The following is a 23,309-nucleotide window of genomic DNA, read 5'->3' as shown; positions in this document are numbered from 1 at the left end:
AGAGACTAGCACAGGATAGAGTAGCATGGAAAGCTGCACCAAACCAGTCTTCGGACTCAAGACCACAGTATTTAAAAGAAGATGATAATCTAATCGTCATGGAGGATCGGAATGCCATATTAGGTAAAGAAATAGAAGAAAAAGTGATGGCAGTCTGTCGGCTTGGTGGTAAGAACAAAGAGGAGAAAGATTAATTGAGTTCTGAAACAAAATATGAACTAACAACAGCTGTTTATAAATCACAAGAGGACAATGTATTCGTGGAAAAGGCCTGAGTTACATCATAGTCAGACAGAAATTCTGGATCAGATACTGGATTGTAGGGCATACCCAGAAACAGATATCAGTTAAGATCACAATTTGGCAACAATGAATAGAAGAGTGAGATTTAAGGGACTCATCTGGAAGAATCGACGTTCAATGAAGTGGGGTACTGTAGTACTTTGGAATGATGAGATGCGTTTGAAGTTATCTCAGGCTTTAAATACTGCGATAATGAATACCACGGTACGCAGTATACAGAAAAGGGAAAGCCGCTTTCGGCGAAATTTAAAACAAGGGCGTCAACATTAAGAGTGCTATGGGAATTCCCCTGTCAAGAGCCGAGGAGAGAGCGAATAGGTGGAATGAGTAAACTGAAGGCCTCTACGACCGGAGGAAAAGTTTGATGACGTGATTCAGAGAGAAATGGGTGTTGCTAAAAAGATATGGGGGGTATTCATTATTAGAGTTTAATACAGCTTTGGAAGACTTGCGATCAAATAGGGCAGAAGCGATAGATAGCATTCCTTCGGAATTTCTCACATCATTGGGATAAGCGGCAAGCAAAAATAGCTATTCAAGTTGGTGTGTAGAGCGCATCGAACTGAAGACATACCATTTCCGGAAAAAGATATCACCCACACAGTTCTGAAAATAGCAAGGGTACATCAGTGCTAGAAGTATCGCACTATCAGCTTAACATCTCATGCATACAAGTTTCTGCCAAGAATAATATACAGAAAAATGGAGAAGAAAATTGAGGATCTCTCAGATGACAACCAGTTTGGCTTTCGGAAAGGTAAGACCTGCAAGGTGCATTCCACTGACCCCTTGCTGGTCACAGGAGAGCCCGTAAAGCCTGGTGTCAAGAACACAGTACATGGTCATTGGAACAGTGGTCCCATGTTACGTTCACGGACGAGTCTAGGTATAGACTGAATAGTGATTCTCGCCGGGTTTTCATCTGATGTGAACCAGGAGCCGGATACCAACCCCTTAATGTCCTTGAAAAGGACCTGTATGGAGATCGTGGTTTGATGGTGCTGGGTGGGATTACGATTGGTACACATACACCCCTGCATGTCTTTGACAGAGGAACTGTAACAGGTCAGGTGTATCGGGACGTCATTTTGCGCCAGTATGTCCACCTTTTCAGAGGTGCAATGGGTTCCACCTTCCTCCTGATGGATGATAATGCACAGCCCCACCGAGCTGCCATCGGGAGGCTATACCCCAGCAGCTGCTCGACCACCTGATCCAGAGTATACCAACCCATCGTGCAGCCTGTGTACGTCAGCATGGTGATCATATCCCATACTGATGTCAGGGTACATGCGCAGGAAACAGTAGCTTTTGTAGCACATGAGCTTCGGTACATTTTTCTCAACTTATCACCAATACCAGGAACTTACAGATCTGTGTCATGTGTGTTCGTTTGTGCCTATGCTATTAGCGCCAGTTTTGTGTAGTTCCAACCACATCCTGCAATTATCCTTAATTTATGAGCATGAGTGTACATCAATTTCACTAGAAGGTAAACTACTGACAGCAATAAATACTCCAGCACCAACTGTATTTAATCTATCCTTTCTGAACACTGTTAGGTCGTTTGAAAAAATTTTGGCTGACTTATTTCCGGCTTTAGCCAGCTTTCCATACCTACAACTATCTGAGCTTCAGTGCTTTCTATTAGGGCTTGGAGCTCTGGTTCTTTCCCAACACAGCTACGACGATTTACAACTACCTTACTGTGTTTTACCTGCCCCCATTTAGACAGACGCCCTTTCTGTGGTTTCCTGAGACCCGCTGACCTAAAAAGTCGCCCAGTCCCTTCCACACAGCTCCCGCTACCTGTGTAGCCGCTTCCTGTGTGTAGTTGACTCCTGACCTATTAAGCGGAACCCGGAGACCCACCACCTGATATCGCAAGTCAAGGAATCAGCAGCCTACACGGTCACAGAACCGCCTGAGCCTCTGATTCAGACCCTCCACTTGGCTGTGCACCAGAGGACCACATTCAGTTCTGTCGATGATACTGCAAAGGGTGAGCTCCGCCTTAATCTCACAAGCAAGACTAGCAGTTTTTACCATTTCCGCTAAGGGTCCGAAACCAGAGAGAATCTCCTCCGATCTGAAGCGACACATGTCATTGATACTGGCATGGGTCACCACCAGCAATTGGCTGCACCCTGTACTCTTCTTGGCCTCTGGAAGCATCCTTTCCACATCCAGAATGACTCTCCCCGGTATGCACATGGAGTGCATACTGGCTTCCTTCCCCTCCTTGGCAACCACGTTCCTAAGGCGCCCCATTACGCACCTAACGTTGGAGCTCCCAACTACCAGCAAACTGCCCCTCCCTCTGTGAATGCCCAGGTCTTGTGGGTCGAGAAGCTTCGTCTGGAACAGGGTGGATGACTACATCTGGCTCAGAGACTTCGTCAGCCACAGATAACTCCCGAAACTCGTTCGTTCGGGGAGACCCTACGATCAGCCTCTTAGAAAGTATTTCATTGCCTACCAGACTTTGGAATGATCTCCCACTCAACCATGGGTGAAAGATCAATCACAGTGCAGGCAGTACCTGGGGCGGCCACAGTAGTGGACCGATCGGGGGACATGTGGGATGTGCTCAACATCCCTCGCATACCCACATCAGATTACCCACAGTGATGGCCCTTGGCAGTAGCCTCAAGCTGTGTGACAGAAGCCAACACAGCCTGGAGCTGTGAGCAGCACCGACTTTCATCGCCAGCAATACTCTTTGACAGAAATGTGGGATCACATCTGACTCTATCCAGTAGTTCAGAAAAATTCTCCATCTTTTCTTATTGTGTGCGTCTATTACTCTGCGAAGGACAAATTTTGCATTAACAGTTTCCCTAAATCTTCATGTAAAATGTTGTGACACACATCACAATTCAAATTAAGTTCTTCTGATACCGCATGCACAGTTACATGACGGTCTTCTTGCAATAACTGCCTTATATGTTCCAAGTTTGCATCGGTATGTGCTAACAGTGTGTTCCTAAGCACAGGCCTGCCATCTAGTGAGTTTGCGCATAAATGTGGCCAAGGTCATTTCAAGGACGCGCATAAAAATAACATTTGTTCCTTTTAGTATTGCAAACTCAGAAACAAAAAAACTTTTCTGACAAAGGGAGTATAATGAAAAAACTGTCTGGCATCTAACAATGCCCAAATTTAATACAGAAATAATTTGATTGCCCATCTGTAACCCACAAAAGCTCTTGGCACATCGTAAACCACTTATATTGGCTTTTCCATTACACTTTAACACTTGCGTCCGAAATTTCGTTTTTGAGATAGAGAACATGAAAGTTTTACTAGCTTAAACAAAAATAACTATAATATGTAGTTTTTAAACTAACTTTGTCGAGAGTAAGGTCTCATAGCCACGAAAGTACTGTTTACTTATTATGTTAACTATTGTCAATAATTTTGTGATTATATTTATCAAAGATGTTAGCTACAAAGACAGTGTACTCCTGACTACTAAGACAGCAACAAATACAATTCTCTAGTCAACAAGAAAGACATGAACAAAATATAGATTTTTAACTATATTCACCTATCAGATTGGGTCAGAGGCGTCATACGATAGTTATGTTTTGCACTATCGTGATTCGAACAGGCTACCCACAAGTAAGGCACTGCTGAACAAGCAAAGGTCAAAATACTCTCCTTGTCTGGTTCTCAATTGCAGATTTATTTATACATTTACTTCCTTTCCGCTTGGAGTCGCAAAATAGGTGACTATTTCAAAGGTAATTTGATTTAAACTGTTTGACGAAACTAGATAAGTTTGAGGTGCTGCGCGTCTGAAGAGTGGTGCGTTTTCAGACACGTTTGGAGTGATTTGCACAAACACATGCACTGTTCAACAGTACGCTGTGCTATTGGGCTATTTAATTACAGATACATTCAATGAGCAGCTTTATTGTTGGAAAACATGAAGATACCGAACTAGTCCCATTGGTATTTCTAAGTCTAAGCCCAGCACGGCGTGCCTATTGGGCAATTTGATGATAGTCACATAAACAGATCCATTCAATGAGCAGCTCTGTTGCTGGAAAACGTGAAGATACCGAACTAATCCTATAGGGAATTCTAAAGGGGCTTTATTCATGCATATCGGAACCTTCCGGCATTGTGGCAAGTGAAGGGTGAGGCTAGTAAAGACAGTAACTGAAAGAATACGAGGATCGATTTGGCTCTGAAGAGGCCAAATTAAGTTGACGAAAAGACGACGCAAGAAACGATTAACGGGCTTCCAAATGCGTATCAAAGTAACAGAAAAGGATATTCCATAATGCCATACGGCCTCATTTGTGGGATAAAACGTCAAGCAAAGTAAAAGTTTCAAGACGTAGTAGCACAAATTGTTTGTGGGCTGAATTCTGCAACGTTCTTGTGCAAAGCCTGTTAAAAGAAGTGGATAAAGTAACTATTCCTCAGTATCCTTATTCTATGATGACATTTGTCATATTTAATACACAATATGTAATACATTGTTGATAGGGGCAACAAAGCATATTATTTTCGATGGAGAGGCGTCGGCAACTGTAAAAGCAACTTTGAGAGTGCCTCAATTAAGCATGTTAGGACCATTGCTTTTCGCCTCCTGGTAGCCAATAGTAATAGGAGTCTCAGACTTTTTACTGGTGGTGCAGTTACCTACAATTAAGTACTATCTGGAAAAAGCTGCAGAAATACGCAACTAGATCTAATGAGACGAGATTTTGAAGTGGTTCAGAATTTGTGAAATGGCTTAAAATATTCAGAAATGTAAAAAGTACGCTTCATGAAATTCAAAAAGTATTTCGCTCTGCCAGCAGTATCAATGAATCACACTCAACTCATACAAGCAGTGGGTGGTTATAATTAAACTGACGGTGTTTCGAATGCTGCAATGTGGGTTATATACATCATAGGACGTTGAAACATGTTCATTACTAGGTGCACTCATAGAGTATGCTACAGACTAATAGTTCCACTTTCTGCCATAAGGCCAAAATATGGCGCTATAAGCAGTCTAAATGTGGTTTGAGTGCAGGAAAAGGGAGGAACGATCAAACATAGGTAACGGTGACTCTGACTTGTTTATTTAGATGTAGTCAGAAATTACAACATGTGTTCAATAAGGTGTACCAACTCAGCAAAATGCTGTACCCATAAAACGTCATAGTTGACAGTTGCCAGCAATATATCTGATGTAATCAGTGCAATATATCGTTGTATGCTGCCTTTAAAATCAGGATGAGTCTGGATACGTCACTGACAGACAAGATCTTACAGATATCCCCACAACCAGAACTCACATGAATTTAGGTCGGGGGATTTGGAAGGCAACACATCTCGAAATTGACTAGAAATGAAGTGTTCGTTACCGAAAGCTTATCAAAGGAAAACTCTCACCTGGCAAATGACACGTGGTGTCTTGCATGAAAATGGTGATATGGACACAGTGGTGTTTTGCAAAGCTGGAATCATGTGCCGCACAGGGATGTCCTTATAAAGTGCAGATATCACTGTACACTTAACAGGCCCGTGAGGTGTCAGCTCCTCGAAGAAACACGGATCGAGAATGAAGGAGCTTGTGAATCCACACCACACGGTCACATAAGGTGAGTGCAGTGGATGTTCCTGTACAGTGGCGAAGTAGATCCCCATATTCGACAGTTCTGTGGGTTCATGGCACCTTGCAGAGAGAAATGTGACCCATCTGTCCAAAGAATATATCCCGGCCACGTGTCATCCATTTCCATGCATAGCAAAGAATGAAGGGGAAAATCACGGTGCTGTGGTCTATCTTGGGGCTTCCTTTTGTGCCCATTCTGAATCTTGTGAGGATACCAGTGTAAAATGCGCCGCAAAATCTTTTGAAGTGTTGATCAGCGGAGAGAGAATTCCTGTGACACAGCTAAAGCACTGGCTGTAAATTTGGGGCATCTGCTGCACGGTCGGCTATAGCTACAGCAACTTCAACATCTGCCATGAGAATGGGCAGTCTCCCTCTCTCTGCTGCACCATCTAATTCATCTGTTCTTGAAATATCTTAATCTCATTCTTCAGCCCATTTATTAACAAAGGGCACCTTCGCGACTGCTTCTGTCGGCGATATTCCCGCAGTGCAGCTTTACCAGCAGTGCACGGTCTTTCTTCTCAATAGCGATTGCATTTCATACGGAAAACTTCAACCTTTCTCACCCTTTACACCAAACGTCACTTCACAAACGAAAGTATCACGTATCACCAGTGAGGAATAGCACAGTGACGTAAAAACAGGAAAAAAATTCACATTCCGGTTGCTTACAATGCCATATTTTCACCTGGTGGCAGAAAGTGGAACTATTTTTTTTCCAGCATACCCCGCAATTGTACTGATTAATGAACGTACCTACGGTATTTCAGCGTCCTGCGATGTATACTGCCCGCATTGCAGCACTCGCAGCACCATCAGTTTAATTATACCACTCAGTACCTACAAGTAACTATTTGCGAAGATGTGGAACAGAATACTCACTTAGGCTCGACCGTAGGTAAATCAAGTGGCAGACTTTAATTCATTGAGACCGCTTACAAAAAAGTTGTGCAAATGGTCGCAAGTTTGAACCGTGGGAGAGCATCACAGAATTGCCGAAAAAACGTGAAATGGCTCACGCTTGAAGGCAAACGTCAACTATCTCACGAAGGCATACTCACAAATATCGAAAACCAATATTAAACGGTGAATCTAGGAATACACAGGGTGCCAAAGGCAGAATGGTCGATATTCAGTGATATGACAGTAACTGTCATTGGAAGCAAAAGAGTCCATTAAACATTGGCTCTACAATGCATACGAGTACTTGTTCACCTTAGATATTGTAAAACAAATCTCTTTTACTGCAAGCTCTTTGTTTTCCATATTTCGAAAGGTAGTAGTATGGAGCAAAACAAGAAAAAAAAACATCCAGTAAACATAGACTCTAAAGTACAGACCGTAAGACAGTAGTTCTTGATGTGGGGGTATTACACCCTGAGGGGTAAAATGAAATTTTCTTACGGGTAAAACGTAAAAGACTCGATTATGTTTGAGTCAAGAAACTAAATTCTTTTCAAAGACACATTACTATTGTCACAATTCTGTAACAATCTAATACTGATTATATAATTTATCAAAATTACTTTTCCTCAATTAGTATCATTAATGCGATGGGGGTTACAGGCTCCCTATACACTCCACCCACTACACACATACATCGCTGATGATAAAAGTGAGACATATAAGTAACAAGTGCTAAATATCTCAAGAAAATGTCTTCTCCAAGTTGTAGACAGTACTTGCAGTAGTCCAGAAATTGCATCATTACACGCCTCGAAACAGATAAATTACACACTGGCCATTAAAATAGCTACACCACGAAGATGACGTGCTACAGACGCGAAATTTAACCGACAGGACGAAGATGCTGTGATATGCAAATGATCAGCTTTTCAGAGCATTCACACAAGGTTGGCGCCGGTGGCAACACCTACAACGTGCTGACATGAGGAAAGCTTCTAAACGATTTCTCATACACAAACAGCAGTTGACCGGCGTTGCCTGGTGAAACGTTGTTGTGATGCCTCGCCTAAGGAGGAGAAATGCGTACCATCACGTTTCCGACTTTGATAAAGGTCGGATTGTAGCCTATCGCGATTGCGGTTTATCGTACCGCGACATTGCTGCTCGCGTTGGTCGAGATCCAATGACTTTTAGTAGAATATGGAATCAGTGGGTTCAGGAGGGTAATACGGAACGCCCTGCTGGATCCCAACGGCCTCATATCACTAGCAGTCGAGATGACACGCATCTTATCCACATGGCTGTAACGGATCGTGCAGCCACGTCTCGATCCCTGAGTCAACAGATGGGGACGTTTGCAAGACAACAACCATCTGCACGAACAGTTCGACGACGTTTGCAGCAGCATGGACTATCAGCTCGGAGACCATGGCTGCAGTTACCCTTGACGCTGCATCAGAGACAGGAGCGCCTGCGATGGTGTACTCAACGACGAACCTGGGTGCACGAATGGCAAAACGTCATTTTTTCGGATGAATCCACGTTCTGTTTACAACATCATGATGGTGGCATCCGTGTTTGGCGACATCGCGGTGAACGCACGTTGGAAGCGTGTATTCGTCATCGCCATACTGGCGTATCACCCGGTGTGATGGTATGGGGTGCCATTGGTTACACGTCTCGGTCACCTCTTGTTCGCATTGACGGCACTTTGAACACTGGACGTTACATTTCAAATGTGTTACGACCCGTGGCTCTACCCTTCATTCGATCCCTGCAAAGCCCTACATTTCAGCAGGATAATGCACGACCGCATGTTGCAGGTCCTGTACGGGCCTTTCTGGGTACAGAAAATGTTCGACTGCTGCCCTGGCGAGCACATTCTCCAGATCTCTCACCAACTGAAAACTTCTGGTCAATGGTGGCCGAGAAACTGGCTCGTCACAATACGCCATTCACTACTCTTGATGAACTGTGGTATCGTGTTGAAGCTGCATGGGCATCTGTACCTGTACACGCCATCCAAGCTCTGTTTGACTCAAAGCCCAGGCGTATCAAGGCCGTTATTACGGCCAGGGGTGGTTGTGCTGGGTACTGATTTCTGAGGATCTATGCACCCAAATTGCATGAAAATGTAATCACATGTCAGTTCTAGTATAATATATTTGTCCAATGAATACCCGTTTATCATCTGCATTTCTTCTTTGTGTAGCAATTTTAATGGCCAGTAACTACATAAGGCTACTAGTATTATTATTAGTAGTAGTTATTAGTATTACTGTTAGTGGCTGCGGTCAGACACAAAACATTAACAGCTTGAAGTCTTCCAATTTCTACCAGTTCGGAAGTAAGGAGTACAGCAATCAAGTGATTTACGAACAGTAAGTACAATGTACACATTTTAACTTTGTTGATTTTACCGGGGGTTGCAGTGCCGCAATCAAGAGGAGTAATGCAGGGGAAGTATATTTTGTAGCAAGTGTCTGCCCTCACTGTAAACAGTTGGTTGACTTACCTGAGAAGGAGTTGTGGATAGCATTTGCTATGCACCACGAATTCCTTCGTCATTAATTCTACCACAAATCACACGCACACGCACACACACACACACACACACAGACACACACACACACACACACACACTCATATATCATTCACTTTTCATCATATTAAAAATAAAAATGTCCCAAGAAAAGTCTTTCACTTTACAGTTTAGTTAGGTGCTAAATTAGGTGATAATGTGGGGAAGAGGGTGGCAACACACTGTGAGGAGGTAGGGCGGGGGTACTAGCTAATGTCTAGTTGCACTCATGGATAATGGTCTAAGAAACGTTGGGAACCTTTGCCTCTTGAACTATGAGCACTTGTTCATCTTCGCTATTGTGAAATACATCTCTTCTGTTGAACAAGTGCTCACAGCTCTCAAGTTATACATTTTATAGCCCGTCTTAACTAAACAATTTTTTCTTGTTTTGGTCCATACTGTCACCTTTCAAAATACGGAAAGCAAAGAACTTGCAGAAGAAGAGATTTGTTTCACGGTTTCAAACACGAAGGAGCGTTCATAGCTCTAGGTATGTATTTTAGAGCCTATTTTTTACTTTTGCTTCTAATCATATCGCTGAATAGTGACCATTCTCCTGGGACTCCCTGCATTACTGCTTCCTATGTATCACTGCCGTAGGGACACTGGGGGCACTGGAGACAAGGTCAGCCTAATTACATCTCGCAGAGGCATTTAAGCAGTAATTCTACCCGCACTGCATACGCGAATCGAATGGGAAGAAAACCTAGCACGTGGATGGATGGTCTCTGCCAGGCAGTTCACAGTGATTTACATAATACGGATATAGACGTAGATTTAGATACACCTCTCTTTCAAACGGAGCGGTCTGTTTAAGAAAGAGATGGAGCAGTGGTAACACACTGAACCGACATTCGGGAGAACATTGATTCAAATCAATATTCATCCTATTTCCCTAATAGCTTTAGACAAATTTTGGGATAATTTGTTTCAAAGGATACGGTCGCTTTCCTTCCCCAGCCTTCCTAAAATTCAAACTTGTGTCTCGTCTGTAATGTCTTCATCGCCGATTGTATGTTAAACAACAATCTCCTTGCCTTCCTTTCAAGTCATGTAACCAGTATAAGCAATGGAAATAATCTTCATAAATAATTAGTTGCTCATTTTGATTGTATTTTGATTGTATGTTAAACAACAATCTCCTTGCCTTCCTTTCAAGTCATGTAACCAGTATAAGCAATTGAAATAATCTTCATAAATAATTAGTTGCTCATTTTGATCCTGAAATGTACATGTCTTTGATCCTAAAATTTTTCAGGAGCACAAATGTTCAACATTTTTCCAGGAACCGAAAAAATTCCAGCTACTAGTAAAGTTAAAGTTCAGTTTAAGAGATCATGAGGGATTTCTCCTCCATTGACGTTCAGTGCTCTACAGGGGAAAGAATCCTCGGAAAAGTGGAATAGGGATGAAACGTGACGATAGTAGCCCAGAAGTCTGGTACTGTTTACAGCATTGTTTCACGTGCCTGGGGAGAGTTCGGAATCACACTCACTGCTGCCCGAAGGAGAGGAGGTGTTTCGATTACGGTGAACTACATCAGCAGATGACCGCTACACTACGCAGCAGGCAAGATGGGACCCACATGATAACAGCGTGTGCGGTTCAGATGGGTCTGAGCACTATGAGACTTAACATCTGAGGTCATCAGTCCCCCAGACTTAGAACTATTTAAACCTAACCAACCTAAGGACATCACACACATCCATGCCCGAGGCAGGATTCGAACCTGCGACCGTAGCAGCAGCGCGGTTCCGGACTGAAGCGCCTAGAACCTCTCGTTTTCACAGCACAGGAATTCTATGACAGCGCGTTGCTTCTGACTAACGTCAAGCGGAGCAGCCATCTTGAAGACATGTTGTGACGTCGCCACTCACGAGAACACGTTGAACTAAGTTTGAAAACAAGCGGGAAGGATGTATCTACACACTGTAAAACTTTCACACATGTAGAATGAAAACTGTATTTTTACAAAAATAGTGCGCATTTCTTTTGGAGTCACCCTCGTATTAAACTGTGTCATTTCTTTCTATGTATAGTCCAAGTTTCATCGACCTATGCTACTTCACAGTGACACTTAAAGCCACTTTCGGCCTTAAATTTTGCACACCAGGGTATTTCTCAGCAGAACCAATTTATGTACTTGCTATTAACTGTATAACATAATATGAAGGTACATAATAACTGAATTGGGAACAGCTTCAGTGTAGTAATGTGGCATGTGCAGTTGGGCTTTGAAGACCGTTTTCATTTTTGACTGTGCTAGATCACAATAGCGGAGAAATTGTATATTGTACATTAGTACGTATACATTTAACTGCCTGTGGGAAGTTTTTTTATCAATGTGTAAGTGAAAAATGTATATTCTTTTGTTTCACTTTTTGCATATCTCTGAGGACAATTTCACTATCTATGAAAGAAACAACACTATATCAGTTGTTTTGAAAGTAAGTACACGTATTTTGTTTTTCTGACGTGTTCCACATCTTCAAAGATCTCCTCACCATGAATCTGTTATATCAGCAGTGTACCCATTTCAGTATAATGGAAATAAATAAATTTGTCGATCTGATGATGCGATGCACATTTCCTGTATCTTCCAGCATTGTCATGCTAAAACCACGTGCACGTTTAGTTGCAGCATCTGCTGTAGCGATTGCTATTCAGTGTGCCATGAAACAATGTGACCAAGATTAGCTTACGAGAAACTGCCTACCAAAAGCCCCTTTTATGTGCAGGCAGAATGGATTCAGGCAGGCGACGTGGATTTCCCGTAGCCCAAATGTGTGTATTCAGTGCACTCACAAATCCATCAACGTGGAACAGTTCCACATCAGACCAAAACCTATCATCGAGTTCCTTCCCATCTGGCGTTACAAATTACACTAGAAACTGACAGAAGTTACACGTTTTCTATTATCTTCACGTCTCAATTCGTAACCAGTATAAATTCTGTATGAATGCATGTTCAAACACTTAGACAGTGTCACGCGGGCACTACCAATGGAAAAACCAGAATGGCTAGACAGGCGTCGCACAGACTTCATGGGACTCAAGTAATACGCTCCTTGTACGTCAGTCAAGTTTTTCGTGTGTTGATACTTTCGGTCGGGCACTTGTATAGTCGCTTGATAGTGGATTTGTGTGCGGCAGCCTTACCTTACTTTTCTGTGAGGATGTTATGAGTCACTACGAAACTGAAGCACCTGATGTAGTGGACGACAATGAGTGGGCCTACTCTCTACTGTGTTATGTTGCCCGTTTACCCTCAATTAACCAAGTATCGTACCTACAACAAAAACGAAATATGTGATAATGTCACTTTTTGAACAACCCCATAACCTCAGTAAATTGGGCGAGTAGTGCAACAACTGAAGAGCGTACTGCACTAAGGAACAATAACAAAGCATTCGGTACTCATGTAAGTGCATATGAACACTCGATAGTCCCAACAGAACAGCTTCTTGAAATTTTAGACACCGCAGCAAATGGATATTTTTTTTATCATTCTAGGATATGAATCCACTGGCATCACCTGTAACAAACTGCTAAAATGTTAAATCTTCAGCGTGATTTCAGAAAGTTTGACAATTTACCTACACCGTCACCCAGCAGCGACTCTTCAAGTCTGTGACAGGACTGGTGGACCGCTCTACTGAACTCAATACTGTAGCATCGAGCGCGCTCCTTGCAAGCCCAGGCCCGCGTGCAGACTGCATCCAGCACACAACAGCAGCAAAACATACGCCAGACGCCCTCTACCGGAGAAAGACGTACTTACAATGAGTTATGTATCAATCTCATTGCTCACTTAGCAACATTAAATTTTTCTTTTCGGAGTTACTTGTAGTTACATGTATCTTTTTAATAAACATTTACATTTTTATCAGTTTATTCGGTATAGCCCTGGCCCCTCACACTTTCCTCTTTATCAGACAATATAACCCTCTCCTCCTCTCCCCCACACCCCCATCCTCACGTCTTACCATTTTTCTCATCATCACTGCCTCATATAATTCTGCTGTACGAACCGATATAGTGTTATGTAAGCTACCCATAGAAATAGTTGTCCAACGTTTGATGCTGGTATATTTGAATTTCTTTACTGTGTAACTCCAGGCTAATTACTTATACCGAAATATTTTGACAGATAACTAACACTGGGTGTCAAGCATTATTAGAATGCCAACGTTTTTTAAATGGTTATTTTTTTTCTCTTTACATTGATAACGCATTGTTACTTTCCCTAAATTTTTAGATTTGGGGTGATCATTATGTATGTTCTGAACGAGCCATCAGTCATTTACGACATGCAACTGTCAAGAAAATCATCACATATGTTAATCATGGGTTTTGAAGAGCCTTAGGTATATTGTAGAGGGTCCTGTGCTGAGTACTTGACTAGCGGCTTTTCGTGCAATGACCACTAGCTTCCTAGAAAACGGATGTTGAAAGTTGTATGCGCGCCTTCAATACTCGTAATTTCTTTTTCGATCAAGCTAGTTAGCGTAGCGGCTAAGGTTTACGACTACCGTGTTGGCAGTACAGATTCAGTATGTTCCCGTGTGCCTTTTCTGTTCAATTTCATCGCACAGAAGGTCAAATACATTTTTTCTCAAGTCAACTTCTCTTCTTCTCAACAGATGCTAATCGTACAGGGATGAATGAGGTATCGTCATACATTTTTTTTACCGGCTTCCGACACTGCATACCGATTTTGCCCTGAAACTTACTATTTTTGGAAAATTTTCATGTGAAAGAGATTTTAGCAATCTCAGACAAAAGGGTATCATGGATGCCCAGCTTCATACATATACTTTACGAATATAGCTTCTTAATCACGAATAAGAGACTCGCTTTTCATATTACGACGTTTGTCCACAAAGTAACGGTCGCGAAATGGAAACCACAGTGAAAACCAGAAACGTTTTATTTGCGGCAGTTAGGTACACCTTCCACCTACTTCTCTACATAGTCGGCGCTCCAACTTCGAGTGTTGTCGTAGTGCTGCATAAACTTTCCAATATCAGCGTCATAGAAAGCAGCCGCCTGTGCTTTCGGCCAGTTATCTGCGCTAGTCTGCAGCTCGCTGTCTGTGGAAAATTTTTGTCTTTATAACCAGCGATTCTTGTGGGTGATCAAATACTTCTCATCGGAAACGCTGCAGGAGCGTTTTCATTGCCCACAGGCATACTAGAGACACTGCCCAACACAGCTGTGCAAAGCTTTACCGGATTTTCCAGTGGCTTCCATTTCGCGACCGACCAGAACTTACTTTCTGGACAACCCTCGTATCTTACTACAAATATAATTTTGTTTGTTTTAAGTACAGGGTGATTATAATTAAAGTTAAACTTTCAAACTGCTGTAGAAATAACACCACTATTATGATTGACGTCAAATTTGCAACAGAATATTATTGGAAGGGGGAAAACGCATGGCAGAAGAAAATTAAATAGTTACAAAATGTAGCAATAGATGGCGCTGTAAGCATCATAATTTAATAGTGGTGGACCGCAAATGACAAATGAATCATACAACAATGCCTAAGGTGTACGTTAGACTTTAAACAAACTGTACTACTCAGTGTGCATGGGTGTACAAGCGTGATACTGTTAGTTACGTAAGCCCATCCACCACAGCAAGATCATATCACATCGGATGGGAAAAATCGGTTTTTAATTGTCCTGATGCCAAAAACCGCATAAAAAGCATCAATCACATAGGTTTTTAGTTGTCCCAAGGGCAAAAGCCGCATCAAAAGCATCAATCAAAATCAATTCGGATTATTAATTTCCGTGTGAGTGCTGCAAAACATGTTCAATATGCTCTCCACCGTTTTCTGCAACAAGTTCAAATCGAGAAACAGCACGTTCCACAACTGATCCAAGTGTTTCCGGGGTCACGTTCAGAATGTGTTGCGCAATGCGTGCCTTGAATGCAGCTAAGTTTGCAGACGGAACACTGAACACATCTTTCAGATAGCCCCGCAGCCAGAAGTTACACGGATTAAGATCAGTTGATCGGGACGGCCAGGCTGTAGGGAAATGGTGGCTGATAATTCTAGTATTTCCGAAATGGCGCTTCAGCAGCTGCTTAACTGGATTTGCAATGTGCGGAGGTGGGCCATCTTACATAAAAATGATCCCATCCACATACCCACGCTATTGGAGAGCTGGAGTGACGTGGTTACGCAAAAGACACTCATAGCGCTTACCAGTGACAGGTAACAGGACCGGAAGCACCTGTCTCTTCGAAAAAATATGGCCCTATGATAAATGATGCCGTAAACCCGAACCACACAGTGACCTTTTCAGGATGAAATGGTGCTGGTTGATTTGCCTGTGAATTTTCCGTTGCCCATATTCGACAATTCTGTGTATTGACATAGCCTGTCAGATGGAAGTGGGCTTCGTCGGTCCACAATTGGTAATCTTGAGTAGATAACAAAGTAGGATGTTTCGTAGGATTTTACGCACTGTGCTCATCGATATGTCCAATGTTCGAGCAGTTCTCCGTGCTCTACACGTTTGCGCACCATCACTCGTCTCCTCCTGCGTTGCTGTGGGCAACTGCTTCCACTGACGTCTAATCAATTCGTTTCCTCCCTCTACCAGGTTGCACACAAAAAGAACCCTTCTTTTCGAATATCCGAATCATTTTCTCCAGACCCACGGTAGTCATCAGACCAACGCCTTTTTTCAAACCATTCAGTGTCCGGAATTTCTGCAGAGCGACGTGTGCACAGTCATCATTCTTGTAATACAGCTTTACAAGCAGAGCGCGATCCTGCATTGAGACAGTCATGGCGAACGTCGCAGACGCGAAAGGAGGAAAAGCCGTGCATCCAGCGTGTTTATGCCAAATTCAGTGGGTCGTGCGGGTGACAGGTGTTTTCATTTACGTATTCTTACACATACAGCGCCATCTATTGATCAATTTTCACATTATTTTTATCTTCTGCCATACGTTTTCCCCCTTCTCCGATAATATTTTGTTGCAATTGTGTTATTTCTACAGCGTTTTGAAAGTTTAACTTTAATTAAATTACCCTGTACTTATTAACTGGATAATTTGTGTAGAGCATTGTCACAGATGATTACTGTGACAAGTGCGATAGTTCATTATCTCTGCCAGTTGTGCAAGTTGACTTTGCTCAACGAATACACATTTCTAAATGACACACATATTTGTTATTGTCGCCTTGAATTGTGATTCACCTATTACGGCCTAACATGCTTACGTAAACTACGATGTGCAATTAAAATCTCAAAATACAGTTAGGGGCTATTGTGACCATAGTGATGGACCAAGTAAGAAGCGAGCAGTACGTTCGAACCTATACATTTCGCATTTATTTACTGCTTTGTATTTTATATCCGTATTTCTCATTAAACTTCTCGTTAACAACAGGTAAATGTAAATATTACGGTCGAAAGTTAGAAATTACTAGCGATAATGCATGGAAATTTGTATGTAAGGATGTTTCATAAATTCATGATTATTATTTCACGTTGTTCGGTTCATTTTTAAAGAATTTTTCTCTTCATTCCCACAACCATCCTTATCTCAACGGCTATACTTATTTAAAATATTGTCGTTATTTAAAACTATAAAAGTGGGAAAGTTTTGCACAGGCCCTCTGGTCTTTAAATAGAATATGTCATGAAAAATTATTTAAAAGTATCCAAGGTTCTCGGGTGTCCAGCCGGATCCGATCGTCGAAGTTCCACGATATTTCGGCGGATAACCGTTCCGCCATCATCAGCACCACCTGATGATGGCGGAACGGTTCAAAATTGGTTCAAATGGCTCTGAGCACTATGCGACTTAACTGCTATGGTCATCAGTCGCCTAGAACTTAGAACTAATTAAACCTAACTAACCTAAGGACATCACACACATCCATGCCCGAGGCAGGATTCGAACCTGCGACCGTAGCGGTCGCTCGGCTCCAGACTGAACCACACGGCCACTCCGGCCGGCCTGCGGAACGGTTATCCGCCGAAATATCGTGGAACTTCGACGATCGGATCCGGCTGGACACCCGAGAACCTTGGATACAGCACATTCGCCGGGAAAGCCTCAGATCACATATTTAAAAGTAGCCCTTTTTGTTTTGTAATTTCGTTAGTAAATTAGTCATTACAGCAGACTTTGTTCAAATGTGTATTCCGTTTGTGATTCGTAGTTAAAATTCTAAAAATTTGGACAACTTTCTCTTCCTGCGCTTTTTAGGCATGAGCTTGCCTATTGCCGTCCCCTTTCTCGTCACGTGCAGTGTGTGCCAGGAAGGTACAATGAAATGGTAGAGGCAAGTGTTTCTACAGGGACCCCAAAAAGAAGACCCATCACAGGAAGGGCAGTGTGATGAGCAAAAGAAAGGTGAAATCATCAACGCCATCAGGTACACCGAAAGATTGCTTCATGATCTGAAACTTCTTACAAATACTGCTCTGAGCACAATTTCCACTAATAGCATTGCAATTAGAGATGCGATATCCAGTGTAGTACGAGATCTGTTGGCCGAAAGACGAATCATCATTTTGGATGATTTAATAGGCGACGTCTCTCGATTGAAACACAAAGCAATTATCTATTGATGAATAGAGAATATTGAACGGGGAGAAAGCCAAATTGAAAAGTGGAAAAATATCGATCTTCAGGCCGGAAATAGCGTACAAGGGCAACAAATTGAACCCGTACGGCTAGTGTCGTAGTCGTTAACATTAGCCACCGCGCTAAGCTCGCTTGATCGAAACAGGACAAGCGTTTGAGCTGTAGGAGGTACGCATAAATCTTCAACATCGATTTTCTCGGACCATAGCATGAAAAGCCGCTAGCCACGTATTCAGCATAGTTCCGTCCACAGCACGGCTAAGACTCATCAAAACCCGTGATGAACAGGTCTTATAGTCTCATTGTGAGACTAAAAAAAAAGAATCTTTTATTGGACTAGCCCCAAGAATAATTTTTCGTCATTGCTAGCCAGATACGTACTTTTTCTGACCACCCGAGCTGTCGAAATAGCTTTTCTCTCATTTCCAACGCAACTGCTGCTGCCAAGTTCTGACTGAGGTGGTTCCAATGTAGCATTCCGGTCTCCAGTCATAATGTGTGATTTTTTTTCCAGTACCTTCATCTTCGGCATCAAGATCACTTCTGTAATTCTGTTACACGTGCTACGCTCTCGCGTGATCCTGCGAAGAAATGTTTGCTTGCAATACCTTCCACAGAGAGAGTGCTAGCACGGTAACGACTGTATCCTGGCGGCTCGCAGGCAGGTCAGTCGCATGAGAGCGCTACGCGCGCTCACTTTGCCACCTGCGGTAAAAATCCACAGCTCGTTGCAGAGGCAAAAAAAAGCATCGATCTGTAGGACCCAAAGTTTTAATCCATAAATTATCTAAATGTTAAAATTATTTTTAAATTTAATGGTCGCAAACAGAACATACACATAAAGCAACAAGCAAAGAGCATTCCCCATTTCTTATACACTATTGGCCATTAAAATTGCTACACCAAGAAGAAATGCAGATGATAAACTGGTATTCATTGGACAAATATATTATACTAGAACTCACATGTGATTACATTTTCACGCAATTTAGGTGCATAGATCCTGAGAAATCAGTGCCTAGAACAACCACCTCTGGCCGTAATAACGGCCTTGATACGCCTGGGCATTGAGTCAAACTTTTTTTGATGTGTGTATTTTATTGAACCTTGCAATGAAGCGTGAAGTTCAAAGCAGGCCTTCTGTTTGCAAATACGAAAGAAACATTTTTTACATTACCCTGTAATTACTTTGAATGTATTTTTGGTTAATATCTCGATGTTTGCAGTGAAAAGTCTGTTCACTTTGCGGGTTGCCCCATTCAGGTGAACATCAGCGAAATTATTTCTAAGCTTTGATTTCGTTAATTTCAGTATTTAAAAATCACTTCCACCCAATCATGTGGTTCTGTAAACACTGCAGATTTGAGAAGCCATTTTCAGAAGCTGTGGGACTGTTTACGCGGAAACTTCTTGTATAAGAGTTCTAAATTTTCTGTAGCCTAACACCTCAACCTCCTCCTCCTCTCTCTCTCTCTCTCTCTCTCTCTCTCTCTCTCTCTCTCTCTCTCTCTCTCTCCCCATATGATTACCCTGGAAGTCAGTTGGTCCCTGTTGAATTTCAGGAGACAACATTTGAATTTCCATTGCAGAAGGAGTTGTAATAATTTCAAAATAACACTGAAACTGATTTAGTTGTCGTTTTATGCACCCGCAATGTTATACGTGACCTTCAAAAACTATGCGCACGATTTTCATATTCTCTCGCTCGCTACAGCTGTGCAGAAAAAATTAACGGGATCTTCTTGTAGGAAGTGTAAGGTAGCTAAATTTTGTACTAGGACACGTTTTGACTCGAGGACACGGTTTTAGAATTGTTCAAGAGAAATGTACAGAAGTGACAGACAAATGCACATCCAACCCCCAAACTCATTCCTCACCAGTCAGGATTTCTAGTATGTTATTCCTGGCACTACCTCCTACCACAGTGCAAAAATTTCCGACGACACGAACTATTCCTGATATTCGACTTTTTTAGTCTCTATTGATTGGGCTATTACGTCACCAGGGTGGTGGACTGTTTTGTTAGCATTATAAAATTAAACGTGTCCATGAGGGTGTTGGCAGAAAATGACTTTTGTAAAAGTTAGCGCTAAAACTACTTACATCGAAAATTCGATCCAAACTTTATCCTTACAGGCACGGCAGTTTCATTGTCAGAAGGCCTGACGATTACAACCATAGAATTGTTTATTTTTGCTGTTAAAATTAAAAAATTTCCTGGTAAAATTTACACAAACGGGAATTTTATAATTTGTAAATACCAAGTCCAAGGCCAGTCAATGGAGCTCCGATAAAGGTCGAATTCATCCCACTGGAAATTTTTTTGCAGTGGTAGGAGGGAACGCCATGAACAACATACTAGAAATCCTGAGCAATGGGGCTTGAGTGTGCGAGTTGGGGTACGTCTGATGGTCACTTTAGTAGTTTTTTTCGAGCAACTCGAGAACAATGGTCTCAAGCGAAACTGTATCGCAGTACAAAATTTAACTTCATTAAACTTCCTACAGAAAGGTCCTGCTCAACTTTTCTGTAGGACTGAATGTTTGAGCTTAGCGGGCGAGAGAATATTAAAATACCGCGTGTGATTTTTGAAGGCCAGATATAAGACTGCGCATTGCATAAAATGACATCGGTAGGCGCAGCTAAATCACTCTGTATTGTTCAAGTCATCCCTCAGAGCTTGTAGTACAGTAACATATCCATCGAAATTTTCGTTCAGTGGATCCTCTTCTACGAGGTGCATTCAAGTTCTAAGGCCTCTGCTTTTTATTCTAATTAACTACTCACCCGAAATCGATGAAACTGGCGTTACTTCTCGACGTAATCGCCCTGCAGACGTACACATTTTTCACAATGCTGACGCCATGATTCCACGGCAGCGGCGAAGGCTTCTTTAGGAGTCTGTTTTGACCACTGGAAAATCGCTGAGGCAATAGCAGCACGGCTGGTGAATGTGCGGCCACGGAGAGTGTCTTTTATTGTTGGAAAAAGCCAAAAGTCACTAGGAGTCAGGTCAGGTGAGTAGGGAGCTTGAGGAATCACTTCAAAGTTGTTATCACGAAGAAACTGTTGCGTAACGTTAGCTCGATGTGCGGGTGCGTTGTCTTGGTGAAACAGCACACGCGCAGCCCTTCTCGGACGTTTTTGTTGCAGTGCAGGAAGGAATTTGTTCTGCAAATCATTTTCGTAGGATGCACCTGTTACCGTAGTGCCCTTTGGAACGCAATGGGTAAGGATTACGCCCTCGCTGTCCCAAAACATGGACACCATCATTTTTTCAGCACTGGCGGTTACCCGAAATTTTTTTGGTGGCGGTGAATCTGTGTGCTTCCATTGAGCTGACTGGCGCTTTGTTTCTGGATTGAAAAATGGCATCCACGTCTCATCCATTGTCACAACCGACAAAAAGAAAGTCCCATTCATGCTGTCATTGCGTGTCAACATTGCTTGGCAACATGCCACACGGGCAGCCATGTGGTCGTCCGTCAGCATTCGTGGCACCCACCTGGATGACACTTTTCGCATTTTCAGGTCGTCATGCAGGATTGTGTGCACAGAACACACAGAAATGCTAACTCTGGAGGCGATCTGTTCAACAGTCATTCGGCGATCCCCCAAAACAATTATCTCCACTTTCTCGATCATGTCGTCAGACCGGCTTGTGCGAGCCCGAGGTTGTTTCGGTTTGTTGTCACACGATGTTCTGCCTTCATTAAACTGTCACACCCACGAACGCACTTTCAGCACATCCATAACTCCATCACCACATGTCTCCTTCAACTGTTGATGAATTTCAATTGGTTTCACACCACGCAAATTCAGAAAACGAATGATTGCACGCTGTTCAAGTAAGGAAATCGTCGCCATTTTAAGTATTTAAAACAGTTCTCATTCTCGCCGCTGGCGGTAAAATTCCATCTGCCGTACGGTGCTGCCATCTCTGGGACTCATTGACAATGAACGCGGCCTCATTTTAAAACAATGCACATGTTTCTATCTCTTTCCAGTCCGGAGAAAAAAAATCGGAGGCCTTAGAACTTGAATGCACCTCGTAGATCTTTTCAACTTAGAATTGGAAATGGAATGAATGTTTGGAAAGTGTGAACCTAAATTTTCTTTAAGTTGTGTGCAATGATCACTTTAAACGGAAGATCAAACCGGTGTCAAATGCATGGTAATTAAGTTTGTCCAGCGAAGTTGTGTTCAAACATTCATGTGCTTCATAAGGTCAGTTGGACTGGCAATATCTAATACACATCGAGAGTCGCCAAAATCTTTTACTGGCCTTGTTTTCATATCCAAGAACAGCACTGTGTGCTTACGCTCCAGGCCTGTACGCCAACTTGTTGGATGAAGCAGGTGAGTCAGAGAGTGACTGTGCATGCATGTAACTTGCTAGCCGACACTATCGAGAGTTCTTTTCCATACAGTCATTGTATTTTACACTTTTTATGTAGCTGGTAGAAACTGTTGTAAAGTTAGATGACAGGTTAATAAGTTACAAAGTCCGTTTTCCTTTTTTCATTAGTTACAACGTATATCATAGAAATTTTCATTCCTCGAGCGAGACAGTCAAGTATTTTTTTGCAGGGAGTGGCTAATGAGGTACTTTTCATTTTCTTCTGAATTAGTAGGGATTCCCAGTTTCTTGCTTTGTGAAAATGGGTTGAATAACCCATCGGATGGGCTGAGGCGTAACTGAAGTTTGTGTTAGGGAGGGCTTTGGACTAGGGTAATCGGTACAACTGTGTTAGCCACAATGCGACAGTTGTGTAGTGGATAACACATCTGCCTACTAAGCAGGAGACACAGGTTTAAGTCCTGGCCTTGATACAAATTTTAATTAATTACTTAAGCTTCTATCCTTAGAGAATTATTTCTATGCCTTGTAGAGTGACTGTGCAAACACAGTCCACCTGAAAATGGTTATTATCAGTAACAAATAACCTACCGGTAAATGCTCCAGGAAGTGAATGTAAGAATTCGAGGTCCTTATAGAGAATTCTGCAAGATGTTATTCGTATAACTCATTATTGTTGCTGCTCACTTCTATTGAATAAATACTTTATTCATTTTATTTAAAAATGGTTCAAATGGCCCTGAGCACTATGGGACTTAACAGCTGTGGTCATCAGTCCCCTAAAACTTAGAACTACTTAAACCTAACTAAGCTAAGGACATCACACACATCCATGCCCGAGGCAGGATTCGAACCTGCGACCGTAGCAGTCGCGCGGTTCCGGACTACGCGCCTAGAACCGCGAGACCACCGCG

This window comes from Schistocerca piceifrons, chromosome 4 (assembly GCF_021461385.2).
Source record: "Schistocerca piceifrons isolate TAMUIC-IGC-003096 chromosome 4, iqSchPice1.1, whole genome shotgun sequence".
Lineage (NCBI taxonomy): Eukaryota > Metazoa > Arthropoda > Insecta > Orthoptera > Acrididae > Schistocerca > Schistocerca piceifrons.
Note: the sequence above shows the minus strand (reverse complement) of the source record.